Here is a 16,637-nt window from a genome sequence, read left to right as displayed (position 1 = left end):
GTTATTAAATGTATTTATTTATTTTTACAAAAGGTTTTGAAGCTAATGATAGTTTCGCTCTCTTTATTGCTTTAGGCACAGACAGGAAGTTAAAATCTGAGTTGCATGAGAATAGATAATGTTTAGCAAACTCATTTGCAGGCCAGGAGTGCTGGTACCCTAATTTCTATATCACTGTTCCCCTCCCCCCCCTTTTGGTATTTTTAAATCTATTTTTATTGGAAGAATATCATCAGGATAATGTTTCTTTATCTCTCCCTTATTACAAAGGTAATGTTAACAAAACTCAGACTTGTCCTTGCTGAGGTTTGAGAGGACAGGTTAGTACATAAGAGATAATTTCCCTTCCTAATTCCATTATTAGTCCAGATTTACATTATTGTAACCGAGAGTAGAAGCAGGGTTCCCGGGAATATTGTTTGCTATGGCTACCTCAAGCAATGTAAAGTCCAATGGCCTGATTTGCACAAAATCCTTCAATTAAAACAACAGAGTCCAGAGATGGCGAGTATTGTGAATTGGGTCAAAGTGCTTCAATTTTAGAGTCAGTAAAAAGAAGTTCCTGAAAAATGTGGACCAAGTCTCAAATTCATAAAACAGAGGTTTCCAAAGTTGCAAGCTATGGACATGTGGGGGTCAGCGATGGGATAAATCACTCATGACCCCACAGACACCTGAAACAATTCAATGTGGCATTGTCGCAAGTTCTTAGTTGAGGCCTAACTGCCTTTACTGGTGTCAATGGTGTTTTACCATCAACTTCAGAGGCAGAAGAGTCAAATCAATGTTAAGTGTTTTGGAAAACCCCACTCCAAATGACTTCATAATATTACTTTTCCATGTCAGCCATTGTTGTATTTGGCCCAGAAATGTCATTCAATTGTGAATGGAAGGCTATTTGATCTACCTCAAATCATAGGGGGGGGGAGGGGGCTCTGTACAATCAGAAATATGAGGTGGTCAACACTATAAAAATATTTGACATAGGCATGGTCTACGTATACTGTTTTAAATTTAATATTTATTCATAACACTTCATAAGATGGCATTTAATAACCAGACGAAGAACTTACACTGTGCTGTTTAAGTGATCGTTTAAGGGCATTCAAGGACAAAAGAGCAGAGCAGAATCTCCCACACTGTCGTGATCTAACACTCCATGAATGCCCCTCAGGAAGCAATATAAGTTTACCTGAAAACAAATGTACTGAAACCTTGACTTGGCCTTTGCACAGTGGTGCTTTAGAGAAGAGATCTTTTACTAAATTCGGTCAACATTAAATGCAGGACAGGATTTTATGAGAGCAGGGGCAGAAGGCTATTACTTTTAAAAAAAATCAATAAACCATTCACAGCTTCTTCAAAAAATTAACTAGATCATAAAAGTTCATCAGTCCTGAATTGTAATTAATTCTGTATGCAGAAAGATCATTTGCCTATAGTCATGCTTACTCATGTAAATCAGAACCACTGCAGCCGACAATGCTGTTAAAATGAGATGAATCCTAGCTTTACCCAACAGCTTAATACAGTGTTACAGCACACAACCAGTGCAATTGATATAAATAATAAAACACCATCTGCCTTTCAGTGGCTGGGTGTTGAATTGCAGGGGAGCCGACAGACTTGCTGGGCCCCTGGGCAAGATGCGGGGAGGGCTCTGTGCTCCCGGAAGGGGAGGGGGCTGGGGATGCCCCGAGAATCACTCAGAACTGCCTGGAGCATATTGCGTGGCGCTACAGCAGCGATTTAAAGAGCCCAGAACTCCAGTCGCGACTGCTCCTGCAGCAGTGCCTGTCGTGGCTGGGAGCTTTAGGCCCTTTTGAATTGATAGGCCCCATCGCTAGGCCCCACAGCAACTGTCCCCTTTGCCCATCCCTTGAAGCAGGCCTGCTGAACTGGAGCACACAGAAATTTCCTTATCTTGATCACAAGTAAGGAACTGCAAAGACCAAAACTAGTATCTCTAATACCCTATTACTGGCACAGTTACCACAATACTGCTTACAGCATGGTGTACTCGGAACCAACGTACAACAATAAGAAAATATACTATGGCCTCAGAGTAGTAGTGACAATACCTGGAGAAGAGCCAATTTTATCTATCAGATACGCTATTGTTCAAGACATAAGAAAATATCACAACTCAACTATAAAAGCAATTCCTCTGTCATAGTGACATGACCAATATTATTGAGTACCATGCTCTTAAAGTCAGAGGAATCAGATTCTACTATTTCTCGCAAGAAGTTACTATGCATTCTCCTCGCTTTTTATGGACCAAGAAATCACACATTTTTTGGAGATAAGATTTCCTGTCCACTCAGAAGAAAATATGGTGCTGTAGGTTGGAGAACTGCGTCTTTTACAATTTTAATGCTCTCTTTGGAATGATGCAGGCTGATAAATAATTTACATCTCTCAGCACAACAGGCGTATCTACTTGGTAATGTGTAGTGAATGTGTGAACTTTATCAATGCATATATGTCATAAAGAGGGATCGCCTCTCTCAGCTCAGGATGTTGCAGCACCACTGGTACATATACTAGTGGTAGATACATTTCACTCTGTTGAGGTAACTAAATCTCATGAACCTTGTAGAGAATTAACATCTCACATGCCAGCCCATCCTATCCAGGGTCCATATACCTAAATATGGAAATAGAACAGTAAGCTGAAGACCAAAGAGTCCAAAGTACTTTCCAAATCAAGTCTTGAATAGCAGGGCTCATAACATCTGAAGTAAATGTCTGCAGACATTTTACAAATAAATTGCCAATTTGATCTCAGCTGTTTCTTTCCTTTTCTTCTTTATTTTTTAAAATTTTTCACTTCAGATGAATTTTTGAACTTCATGGTGGCAGGAGCATTTTTTTCTGACCTAGGTGCTGGTGACAATGAAGGCTGTTGGTAAGTTTGTTTAGGTTTGGCTGAGTTATCAATTTACAAAAAAATGTAATTTTCCTTCTGCTACTTGAGCTGGTCAGGAGATCTTTGGCAGCCTTCTAAACATACATATACATATACATAAATATAATGTGTAAAAACTTAAACATACCAAGAACCCCTAGGTTAAAAAGAATATTTGTTTAAGTTGCAAAGTCAAGTATTTGGAAGCTATGAAATCCCAGTTTAGCAGTTGCCCATGCAACTGTATTCTGTCCCCTTGTGCATCCATATTCTGCAATGAACGAGGCTGGGTCCTATGAAAAAATAGTGTGTGATCATGTAATTAGACACTATATCATAATGCTTACTCACAAACAGGCAGAATAAAGGTAGCAGAAGCAACTATAAATCTGAAAACTTTTGAGTGCTTGACTTTGAAAAGAATATTATTTTTAAATGCAGTTCTTTTGTACAAAATTTCCTCAGGTTTTTGTATATAAAACCAGAGAATTTTGCTTCACGGTCTCCCACATTGCTGGCCAAAATACATTTGCCAAAATCAAGGCTTCTCTGTTTGGCTCATTACAAATAATGACATGTTGGTACTGCATAATGTGCTAGAAACTTTCCTCTACAGAGCAAACAGATGATTTTTCAAGCATCCACACAAATAATACTGTGTAATAAATGTTGACTTTTCGCATCAGTCTAGTTATAGGTTTAATAGAGACCTGCATTTATCCCAAGGGGCATCAGGCACACTGGTAAAATTATTGCAATATTGGATTGTGAAAACACAGAAGAAATACTGACAACACAAAAAGAAGTCTCTTTTCTCCCAGTTCAATACATAGATGGCAGATAAGTTCAAGAGGCATCATAGACCATTTTATTAATGTAGCAAAGTAGACACGTTGAGTATCAGAGAAGAAAAACAAAGCAGTATTAATAAATAACAAATAAATAATAAACAATAAAAAGCTGTACATGCACTCCTCTTCCTAGTTGATCCTAAAGCATCTATATTAGCATGGCTGCAACATAATGAGGCGTAGAATGCTCCGTAACATTCCACGAGTGTAAAGAATGAATTGTTGGCTTTATACCAACACTAGGATATTAAGTCTGTAATAAATTGGAAAATACAATAGTTAAATTCTTTTCCAATTCTTTTTTTCCTTTTATAACATAGAAAGCTTTAATTGCCAGAAATGAACATAAACAAACTGCAGAGTCCTGCCCCTCCCAAGATCATAGTGTGGAGGATGCAAATATAATATACAGCAGGAATAACAAATGCTCTATTTTTCAAGCACTCCCATGATTTATGAAAGGTGTACCTCACTGTGGGAAGATAATGCCATTTGAAATGGTCCATTTCATAAATCTATCCTCCTCGTCCCTAGCTGCATATAGGACTACTATGAGCTCCTGAATCCAATAATGTTTTCATCCTCTATTGACAAAAAAAAAGGACTTTGTTTGGAGCGAGGTAATGATGCAGTTACAGAGGAGCAGCGGCTAAAGCTTGGTCTCAGGGGCTTTCTTTGGCAATAGCCATATAGCTGCGAAGGAGAGGAAACTAGCATAAACAAAATGAAGAAATAATCAACACACACTACATCCCTAATGTCCTTTTACTGCTACTGGCATTAATTATAGCATGTGCCTAATCCTCTCTACTATCACATAACCAAATGTTTTTACATGAATCTTCTCCCTCCCCGTGATAGATTTATCATGGGGAACCAAGCAATTTCCTATTCATCTAACCACCACCTCGGTATATCTGCTTGTTTATCTATCTGCAAGAATGCTTCCTGAAGAGGTTTCCTTGCCAAATGTGGTGGTAGTTGTAGTCAGGGAGTAATCATAAACTTAACTGAAATTCATGGTACTGACTCTTTATGGTTATAACAAGGAGTGGGGAGAGAGGAGGGAAAATTATGTATCCAACTGAATGATTGTAGAGACTGAGAAGTAATGGATATATTTAAAAAATAAGTTATATTTTTATTGAGTAAGATCAGGAAGCAGAATATGGGATGAAAACACTTCTTCCATCAAAATTTAAACTTATTCATAACAAATATTTTAACAGAGCTAGGTCAGATTATTATTATTTAGAAAGGTTGTGGTGGTGGTATATATATACAAAATGATTAGTCTCTGCAAAAATAGCAAGGGAGTTCAGTCTAACTGGGAGTTCTCCTTGGTGCTATCCATCCCAGATATTTTCTCACATGGTGGCAAAGCAAAGGCTGCTAAGGAAAATTAAAAAAAAATATTGTCAATCAAAAGGAAAGTGTTGGGGATTCTCCTAGGTTTGTTTGTTTTTACAAATATTAAGCCACACACAAATTTGTCAATAATTTACATTCTTTATAAGCAAACTATGATGGATCTCACAGCAAAACCTACCCCGGTACCCCGGGTTTTACAGATCTGTGATGTACACTCCTCAGTTTTAGAAACTGATGAATAGCCTTTAAAAAATGAAGTTTCTTTGGCCTTCATAAGAAATTTAAAGTACACACAGGTTCTGAGCTGCCACTTGCTTTCTAAATTTGCATATTTTGACTTGTGTATTAAAAAAGCAATTTCAAGGTCAGTTTCTGTGAGAAACACTGAGCCTATAACTCTATTAAAAATCTACCAGTCCTTTGCATATTTAGTTTTCTTTTTCTATGGTGTGTGATGGGGTCTCATAAATCAGGGATAATAAACAAATACCACAGAAAAAAGGTGAGTGCATGACAGAGAGAGAGAGAGAGAGAGAACATAAAGCAAATATTGACTGTCTTTAAGGTGACACCATTCAAACATTTCTCAAAGGGTGGAATGTATTTCCAAGCTTGTGGTATACTGACCAAAACCATGGGCAAGTGGGAGCTAGTATCTCTGGAGGCAAAACATTTTATTGCTCTTGCACTCTTTGTGGAAAACACTCTTCTGATCCACTGAATTTATTGAGGCTCTCTGGGCACAATGAAGTATAAAAAAAATAGCAGTAAAAATAATAGTCCATATACATGCTTTATTATTTTCTAGGATTTTGGTTTTACACTCTACTCTTTAAATTTTTTTGTAAACTCCCTCATCCCACTGCTCAGAATCCTGCTGTAATCTTCCCTGCCTTCTTTTAATACTTCCTCACTCTCTTTCATGAAGATATGACCCAGTCTATGTGATGCCAGGTTTCTCTCCAAGAAAATGTAGCCTATTTCATAGATGATGGTTGCTGCTTTACACTTACATTCGATATAATCAGTGTTTTGAATTTCTCCAGAAATGATATTGGATCAGATGTTTCCTTATCAGATGGATAATTCTCCTTGCATTTATGACAAAGAATATGTTTTCAAGTTGCTCTCTCCACCCTTCTAGAATTATATTACTATTGCAGATACAGGAAAGAAATAGAAACTGAACAGTGAAAAGTTTTTAATATTGCAGCAGAGGATATATGTTCTAAAAGCAGGATTTAAAATCATTATAAAACCAAGAAGGCTGCTCTACCTTAAATGGAACAAAGTCAAGAGAGCTGGGAGTTCATAGAATCATAGAATACTAGGACTGGAAGGGACCTCGAGAGGTCATCGAGTCCAGTCCCCTGCCCTCATGGCAGGACCAAATACTGTCTAGACCATTCCTGATAGACATTTATCTAGCCTACTCTTAAATATCTCCAGAGATGGGGATTCCACAACCTATCTGGGCAATTTATTCCAGTGTTTGACCACCCTGACAGTTAGGAACTTTTTCCTAATGTCCAACCTAAACCTCCCTTGCCACAGTTTAAGCCCATTGCTTCTTGTTCTATCCTCAAAGGCCAAGATGAACAAGTTTTCTCCCTCCTCCTTATGACACCCTGTTAGATATCTGAAAACTGCTATCATGTCCCCCCTCAATCTTCTCTTTTCTAAACTAAAAAACCCAATTCCTTCAGCCTTCCCTCATAGGCCATGTTCTCTAGATCTTGAATCATTCTTGTTGCTCTTCTCTGGACCCTCTCCAATCTTTCCACATCTTTCTTGAAATGCGGTGCACAGACCAGGACACAATACTCCAATTGAGGCCTAACCAGCGCAGAGTAGAGCGGAAGAATGACTTCTCGTGTCTTGCTCACAATACACCTGTTAATACACCCCAGAATCATGTTTGCTTTCTTTGTAACAGCATCACACTGCTGACTCATATTTAACTTGTGGTCCACTATAACCCCTAGATCCCTTCTGCCATACTCCTTCCCAGACCATCGCTTCCCATTCTGTATGTGTGAAACTGATTGTTCCTTCCTAAGTGGAGCACTCTGCATTTGTTTTTATTAAACGTCATCCTATTTATCTCAGACCATTTCTCCAATTTGTCCAGGTCATTTTGAATTATGACCCTATTTTCCAGATTAGTCGCAATCCCTCCCAGCTTGGTATCATCTGCAAACTTAATAAGCGTACTTTCTATACCAATATCTAAATCGTTGATGAAGATATTGAACAGAGCTGGTCCCAAAACAGACCCCTGCGGAACCCCACTTGTTATGCCTTTCCAGCAGGATTGTGAACCATTAATAACTACTCTCTGAGTATGGTTATCCAGCCAGTTATGCACCCACCTTATAGTAGCCCCATCTAAGTTGTATTTACCTAGTTTATTGATAAGAATATCATGCGAGACCGTATCAAACACCTTACTAAAGTCTAGGTATACCACATCCACCGCTTCTCCCTTATCCACAAGACTCGTTATCCTATTAAAGAAAGCTATCAGATTGGTTTGACATGATTTGTTCTTTACAAATCCATGCTGGCTGTTCCCTATCACCTTGCCACCTTCCAAGTGTTTACAGATGATTTCCTTAATTACTTTCTCCATTTACTTCCCTGGCACAGAAGTTAAACTAACTGGTCTGTAGTTTCCTGGGTTGTTCTTATTTCCCTTTTTATAAATGGGCACTATATTTGCCCTTTTCCAGTCCTCTGGAATCTCTCCTGTCTCCCATGATTTTCCAAAGATGATAGCTAGAGGCTCAGATACCTCCTCTATCAGCTCCTTGAGTATTCTAGGATGCATTTCATCAGGCCCTGGTGACTTGCAGGCATCTAACTTTTCTAGGTGATTTTTAACTTGTTCTTTTTTTACTTTTACCTTCTAAAATTACCCCCTTTCCACTAGCATTCACTATGTTAGGCATTCCTACAGACTTCTTGGTAAAGACCGAAACAAAGAAGTCATTGAGCATCTCTGCCATTTCCAAGTTTCCTGTTACTGTTTCTCCCTCCTCACTGACCAGTGGGCCTACCCTCTCCTTGGTCTTCCTCTTGCTTCTAATGTATTTATAAAATGTCTTCTTGCTTCCTTTTATTCCCGTAGCTAGTTTGAGCTCATTCTGTGCCTTTGCCTTTCTAATCTTGCCCCTGCATTCCTGTGCTGTTTGCCTATATTCATCCTTTGTAATTTGCCCTACTTTCCATTTTTTATATGACTCCTTTTTTATTTTTAGATCATCCAAGATCTCGTGGTTAAGTCAAGGCAGTCTTTTGCCATATTTTCTATCTTTCCGACACATCGGAATAGCTTGCTTTTGGGCCCTTAACAATGTCCCTTTGAAAAACTGCCAACTCTCCTCAGTTGTTTTTCCTATGAGAAGAGGTTGTTGTGTAGAAAAATAGGTGATACTGAAACTGTTAGAGGTGTGTTGTGTTGCTAAGAAACTGTAGACAAATTGGCTTTCTATCACTTACAGAGTGTTTCTTGAAGCACACAGCTGCACATATAATGCAGGGTAGTTCTACTGTGTTTGAGGAAGGGTTAAATAGCCATTTGAACCAGGGGGATGGACTTAGGGTTAAGTAGTATTTCAAAAGATAATCACAGCTTTGCTTAGAGTAAATTACAGAGATATGTTCTTTGCTAGTTGCATTCTTGATCTGGTGTTTGGGGGCTGGGATTGGCAGGATAGGGTTCAGCTCTCCTGGTGGAGCAAAATCCTATTTTCATTATCTGCCCTCGGAGACTAATGGAGCCAGAGGGCTTTCAAAGGGACATTTTGTTTTCTCTAAAGCAACACTAAGGCTTTTTCTCCACTATGTGGTGGATCGATGCTACAGTGATCAACACACCGGCAGTCGATTTATCGCATCTGCTTAGAGTCAACAGGAAAGCAGCCCCCACCGACCTTATCACATGGAAGTCACTGTGGTAAGCATGTCAATTCTGAAGTTGTGTAGGGTAGATCAACAAGGTAGGGGGAGGGTTAGGGTAGACAAGACATAAGTTGGTGGTATGGCAGGACTATACGTTATCCCATTTGATCATGTGGCCCCTGGCATCCTCTTTAATGGATTCTCACCAGCCACTTTGGTCTTGAGGTAGCATGTAAAAAGTGAAGCAAGAAGCAAGACAGCTAGAGTGCTAATGGTAAAAGGCCCAGATTGAAATTGATAAACTACATTATAAAGCAGTTTAGAAATATTATTCCCTAGCCATAAAGAAAGCATCTTCCAAATCTCAGTCAGCACATTTATACTAAGTGGTGTACAGCTTGATTATTCTAGTTCATCTGCATTCAAGAGCTAAATCCTCCTTTTCCTCCTTTTGTGAGGAAATTTCTGAATATTTTGTGGATTCAGGTCAAACCTCCTATCCTGCCACCACCAATGCAATATCTTTTCTGTCCAGGGGCACAGTACTAGAGGTGTACTTCACTCAACAACTTGTATCCTTCCTGACTGGTGAAGGCCATTAAGGAATGGTTGTGTTGTTACTGGAGATTGTCAGTGCTGAAGAGTCCTCTTTTCCTCAAGAAATTACTGCCTGACATAAACAATCTAGATGGTTATAGGCCAAGGGTTGGCAAATACCAGTCACTGGGCTGGATCTGATCCCCCATGGTTAGCTCTTGGTGGTGTCCCCCCCTACTATATTTACCTGCACAGTCACAGGTCTGGGCAATCACAGTTCATATTGGCCACAGTTCACTTTTCTGAGCCAACAGGAGCTGTGGGAAGTGGTGTCCTGATCTGCAAAGCTTCCTGCACTCCCATTACTCAGGAATGGTGATCCATAGTCAATGAGAGCTGCAGTTGCTGGTACCTGTGGTCATGCAGGTAAATATAGTGGCAGTGGCCCAGCAGTGGCTAACCCTGGTGAACCGCTGCTGTTTTATTGTCCACCGCTGTTAGAATCCACTGCCATGGTTTTGTTTTTGGATAAAATTATGAAAAGTTTTTGGTAGGACAACTTTTACAGTATCTACTTGCCTCAGATCTTCTCAGTGTGGATACAGACCTAGGTCTGGTACAGAAACTGCCCTTGTTATTTTGATCAATAAACTCATACCAACAAAGGATGATCAGGTGTGTCCATACAAATATTACTGGAGCTCTTACAATGTCACTGACTATGAGATGTTGCAGTCTTTTCTCTTGTCTCCAGCAACAATGGAGGGCTGTCTTGAACTGGTTTTATTCTTCACTAGCAGAGAGGCAGCAAAAGTTTCTACAGTGCATTTCCAGGTTCCAGCGAACAGAGGCTAGCAACACCATTCTTACCCATCCTGGCTAACAACCATTGATGGACCTATCCTCCATGAATTTATGTACAGTTTTTTTAAACCCTGTTAAAGTCCTGGTCTTCACAACATCTTTTGGCAAGGAGTTCTATAGGTTGACTGTGCATTCTTGTTCAGTGCTATATGAATAGCATTATCTGGGTTAATGAGAAGACTTGGGGCTATGGTGCTTTTAATATTCTGATAATATCTAACTTTCTGTCTCCTTCTTGACTGATCCAGGAGAAGCACATAAGAGAGTGACCCCATGTCTGGCAGAGATTAGGACTAGGAAGATCTGTCTGAAATTCAATCCAGATAATATTGAAATTATACGAGAAGGTTGGGGGAAACAATCAGAAGAAACAGTGGAGAATATATCTGAAACTGAGAATGAGAGCATATTGCATTGCTATGGGTAATCTGGGTTTATAACTCAAAGGTCCAACAAGGTTCAGAAGACCAGGCAGTGGCAAAGGTCAAAAAGGCACTTTGCTGTCTACACCTCACTGGATGGGGACATCCTTAACATTCAGATGATGGCCTAGCTACATGCCTTTTCTCTATACATTTAGATCACTGCATTGTGCTCTGCATGGGGGTGCATCCCAAATCTATTAAGTTCCTGGAACTGGTACATATGGAAGCCAGCTTCTAGGAGAATGGAGCCTCTTATAGGAAGAACATGACACTTGTGCTCTGGGATCTATACAAGCCATAGTGTGATGGGTTGAATCACAGAAGTCCCCTTAGGGTTGTCCCCTGGTATGCTGATCATGTCACTGAGATCCACCTTCCTGCTCTCTGGGGCTCTCAAACATCCTTGTCTTGCTAGGCCAGATATTCTGGTTTCCCCCAGACAAGACACAATGTTGGGGTTACCATCCCCTGAAGAGCAACACAGACACTGAACTAGTTCACCTCTGGGACAGGTCATCTCTAAGGGCTCAGCACCCATGAAACCAACTCCCAAAAGGGATCCAAACAAATCTGTCTTACTCTGTGTAAAAAATTTTCACAGTGAAAGCTCATAAGGTCCGCCCTCTTTATCAATGAAAGAGAGATATACAGAATTGTTGGTCCCCTTCCCAACCTACCCTGGTAACAATTATTTACACTGGGTTTGCTACTAAATAAAAGTATTTTGTTTAAGAATAAAAGTAGGATTTAAGTGGTTGCAAGTGAAAACTGTCAGATCAAAATAAGTTATTAAACTGAAATGAACAAAAAATGCTTAGCTAGTTCTAATCCACTCTGAAACTTATTACATGCGAATTCTTACCCTATATAGCTATTCTTAGCTCAGGTAAAAGCTTCAAGTCAGAGTTGATCTTTACTCTATCTTGGGTCTACAGCGCTTCAGAATTCTTCAAATATCCTCTTAGGTCAGTCGAGGTAGTTTCAAAAGCCAGCTGAAGAGAAAGGCTGATTGCTTTCTATTGCTTAAACAGACTTTCCTCCAGGGCTGGAACCTTTTGTTCGGCACCCCTTATCTCCATGAAAAAATACCAGATTTATGATGGATTTCAGTACCAGGTGGCATGGTCACGTCTTCGTAGGATCAACCAGAGTTTGGGATTGCAGAACGAACATGACCATCCACAGGTCATTGGTTAGAGTATTGAGCCATTATGTTTCTGAAATATCCATAATGGCCCTCATTAGCACATTTAGAATTATAAACAGTTCCACACTTCAGTCTTGTAATTTCACATACAAGAATGATACATGCACAACAGATCATACAGATTCAGCAGACTGTAACTGTAAAATTGATATGTTACATGACCTGTTTTGCATAAAGCATCTTTGAGTTATGCATATTCATAAGACAACTTTAATAAAGTTGGGGAGGCATGGGACAGTAAGTTTCCTGGAATCAACCTCCTTTACTGACCATTTCCCTCCTCGTGATATGCTACCTTAGCTGTGGTCAGCAAAGGTGCTGTTGCTAGGCTCCCCTTAACATATCAGAAACTAGTCCACTGCTAGAGTGTTCCAGAAAGTCCTCCCAGTCCTAGTCTGAATTACCCTGGATTTGTTGTCTTTCAGAGAATGCCAGAGGGTTCAATTGGATCATGTGAATTTTGAACAAAGGGACTGAGGTATAGCCTGATGTGTGAGGATGGTAATATATTATGTGCTGCTGTGCTTGGTACCATTAGGGTAAGGTGATTGTACTGAATTTGTTTTGTAATTTTAAATACTTGGCAGAGAACTCAGAGCCTGTGGCCGGGCACTTTCTAGCTATTCTAAACAGAAAGAAAATAAATTAAATAAATACATCAAACTACCTATGGACTTGCTGTTTCCTGGATATTATAGCTATTAGTAACCTGTACCTGTTATTCCACAGGTACACTTGATCCTTCCTTTAGGAGGATGAATCCTGAGGCCAGTCTAATCGTCATAGTATCAAGATTTCTCCTTCAGGGATGACACAATTCTGGAGGATGGTACCTTTTATGAAAGTGGTTACACTTCTATGTGATAGTTTTCCTCAGCAGGCACAGCCAAGCTCAGGGCTTGAGTTGCCAGAAAATGGCATCTGAAATCTCTCTGTGGTTGCTGGTGAACAGCTTGAAAAACATTCATTCTCTGAAACCTGGTCTTATTACAGGCATGTAATTTCTGAGCACCATTAACAGTGCTGTAGTTAAATGTCTCAAGTTAAAGAAAGTGAAATGCCAGTTCAAAGTGAAGTCAATTTATTTGGAGCGAGACGCCGCATCCTCCCCTGTCTCCACTGTGTGTGTTTTTGTTTTAAATGGTTAACTATATCCTATCAGATTGTAGGACGGTTATTTAATGATGACTTAGTCCTCCCATTCCTCTGTTTTCTTTCTCTCTTTCTTTTAAAGAAATAACTGTTATAAACAGTTATAAAGCCAGGGGAAGTACTAAGAAATTGAAAAATTAGAGTATTTCTTTTCATTGGACACTGGAGTCTTAAAATACAGAACTGCTAAAAAATAACAAATGCAAACAAGAAGAAAAGTTCACTGTATGGTGATATAATTCAGGTATGAAAAGATATGAAAAAATAATTCAAATACTTGTGTTTCAATTTATAGTCTTAAAATGTCTGAAAAACACATTCCTACTTTTTAAATGGATTTTTTAAAGTGTGTCTTAAATACATTTTGATTATTTCCATTTTTGACATTATGCCTACTCAGGTATTTTGTGGAGAGATTTGAAAGCAGAAAGGCAATTCCTTAGCAATACCAACAGATACATATTGATTCAAGAAACATATCAACTTAAAGATGCACTTTCTTCTTTTCACAAACAAAAATATATAAATTTAAGCCAAATAAAGCCAAAAGCTAAAACTTATTGCACGTAATGATTTCTTTGATGGAGAAAGCTCAGGTTCAAGTTCATTATCTTGGTATTTTCTGGGGAACTTGCTTGCAGCTTTTAGGAACAACATTTAACTGAATTTTATATGTGAACATTAAAGAAACAGTAATGCACAGGTATAAAATAAGTGATCAAACTGAAAAGAAAGTATACAGGTTTCGCCAATAGCCTACGCCATTATCATCTTTTCAGAGGATGTCAAAATCTTTCCCCAAGAAGTCTCATTTTTCATACATTCGAGAAGTGTAGGTACAATTATTTTCACAGTGCTCTATAGCACTAAGCTGCATAAGTAAATCAGTTTTTACATCAAAGTGAAAAGATTCTGAAAGCAGAAATAAATGAAAGACAGTAACAGAGGTCCAGAGACATCACTGTTAAACTCCTGGCTTTAATAAGACACAAACATAAAGAATACATTATGTAAATATGTATGTACAAAGGACCTAGGGCTTTTATAGTCGTCTATACTGTACAGTAGCAACCAGGCCATAGTGATTAGCATTCTCATTTACAATTCCTAATTGAAGCTTTACCATAAAACACATAATACAGGAATTAAAATATTTTATTCAAGTCTGAATACTGACTCGGTTTAAGCACAACCCCTTCCTCTGATTATACTAAGTTTTTACTTGTGAATAAAAATAAACATTTTGTCTAACAAATATTTCAGGGAGGTTCTAAGAAAACACTCTGCTGACGGAGCCATGTAGATGAGTTTATTAGACAAAGCAAAATGAAGCAGCGATTTAAATAATCGCTGCTTACTTTACATCAAAATGGCCGCCATGCTTTGCTGATGATTGGCTGATCCAGCACAGTGGGCAGTCTAGACGCTCCGCGATCGACAAGGGAAGCCTTTGTCGACCACTCCGGTATGCCTCGTGAAACGAGGTTTACCGGAGCAATCGACAAAGGCTTCCCTTGTCGACCGCAGAGCGTCTAGACTTCCCGCTGTGCCGGATCAGCTGATCGTCGGCACAGTGCGGCAGCCATTTTGATGTAAACGAAGCGGCGATTATTTAAATCGCCGCTTCATTTTGTTATGTCTAGTAAACTCATCTACATGGAGCCATGTAGTCTAGATATACCCCCTTTGAGGGGAAAACCCCCTAACATTTTGCTGATAAAAGTGCTGTATTTGAGAAACGTAACTCACAAAGGGCAGGACTACAGAAGGCTGCCTTAAAATTAGACACAAAAGTCAGTGTCAGGGATGCATTAACTTGTGTCTGAACCATTAATGTGAATCCTCCCCATCCTGTCTTCCCTGCCCTCTTCAATTAAATTAAATGAAATTAAAGAAAATATACTCTTGCTCCAATGGTCCCTGCTAAGCTATAGCTGTGAAATTAAGGGCAAGAGAGTGTTCCATTCTAAACTTGCACTTCCATCTGTCCATAAAAGAACAGCCAATTTGTTAAGACATTTCATATAAGTGTAGGGTCTATGCTGTGGGTTAATCCTTCTGGAAGCTCTAGGAGCAGACACACTCCAGCTGATCAGGCTGTGGGTAAACAAAACAGCTGCAGCTTCATTTACAAGAAGTAAATGGGACTCGTGCAGCATCAGAGGGGACTGTGGTGGCCTGTAAACAGATGTCCTCTGAGAACTTGCTAGGTCACAGGCTCTCTAGGGCTCCATTGCAGGAGGCACTGAAGCTGACCCATGATAGGAAAACTCATGCTGAGCAGTGGTGGAAATGCCACCTGCTTTGTACTGGGTCAGTCACCTGAGTGCACAAAAGATTTTCTGGTGTGGTAGATTTTTACAGCAGTTTTTACTAGTGCAGGTAAAATGAATCTCTCTCTGTGCCAGTTCTGCCAAATTTGCTTTTTAAGTCTTACTCAATAAGTTAAATCTCTGCCTCAGTCAACTAATTTAGGTTTAGCCTTTTCTTAATTTCAAAGTCTGAGAACTGGCTACTGTACACATGTGAGATATTTACAATACCCCTCTCTATAGCATTAACCTATTCTGATTCCATACTAGGGATGAGCAGGAGATTTAACAAGATAGCATGCAAAGATATACACAAAAGCTTTAAAAGAGCCTGTATAGTTAGTTCTGTAAGGAGGGTTGAAACGAAGATTTACAAAATGAGAGACAATGTTGCCTACAGGTCAAAGGACTGGACTGAGGTTGGCCACTTGACTGCAGGGTGATCAGGGGAAGTCATGCTCCATGCCTCAATTTCCTCCCTCAGTAAAATGAGGATAATTATTCTTATGTTCGTTGTAAAGAGCTTTGAGAGCTAGTCATGGAAAACACCATACAAGGAGGTATTTTTATGAGATTCACACACATACACAGTATTAGCTAATATCCTGTATCTCTCAACTTAAAGGATATTATTTATTTTTGATAATTTCAATAACTACTAAAATAGTTATTTTGTACCTATACACATTCATATCTATCTGCATATTTTTCTGGTTTTCATTGTTTTGGTTCCTTGCTTTCTATAACACATTTATTGCATTTTCACCCCAATAACATGTTAATTACTTAATAAACAAAGAATGTCCCTTTCAACAGCAGTAGCAAAATGCATTAGCATTGTGTTATATTACTGCTAAAAGAGGGAACATATATAAAGCTTTGGCTATAGACAATTAATTATACTTAACTATAGTCTACTGACAAAATAATAAAAATGGAAAAAGTAGAGGCTGGTATCACAGTAACTTGTTCTTTTTGGGGACAGTTCTGTTTTCATAAGATCCATGGAACAGATTCAGATGCTAAGTCTCTACATGCCTGGCAAGTCATACATTAATTAACATTATTCTTCTCTGCCCAATCCTGCCAAAAATCAAAATAATT

The 16,637-nt window shown here is 39.1% G+C and overlaps 1 protein-coding gene across 1 annotated transcript in view; it reads right to left on the bottom strand.

Moving 5' to 3' along the window:
• Window positions 1–16,637, bottom strand: part of WWOX (WW domain containing oxidoreductase) — a 793,519-nt gene that overhangs the window by 196,731 nt on the left and 580,151 nt on the right. The window lies entirely within an intron of this gene.

The sequence above is a fragment of the Pelodiscus sinensis genome, chromosome 12 (assembly GCF_052426305.1).
Source record: "Pelodiscus sinensis isolate ZL-2025 chromosome 12, ASM5242630v1, whole genome shotgun sequence".
Lineage (NCBI taxonomy): Eukaryota > Metazoa > Chordata > Testudines > Trionychidae > Pelodiscus > Pelodiscus sinensis.
The sequence above is the reverse complement of the archived record's forward strand: the minus strand, read 5'-3'. Positions and strand labels throughout refer to the sequence as shown.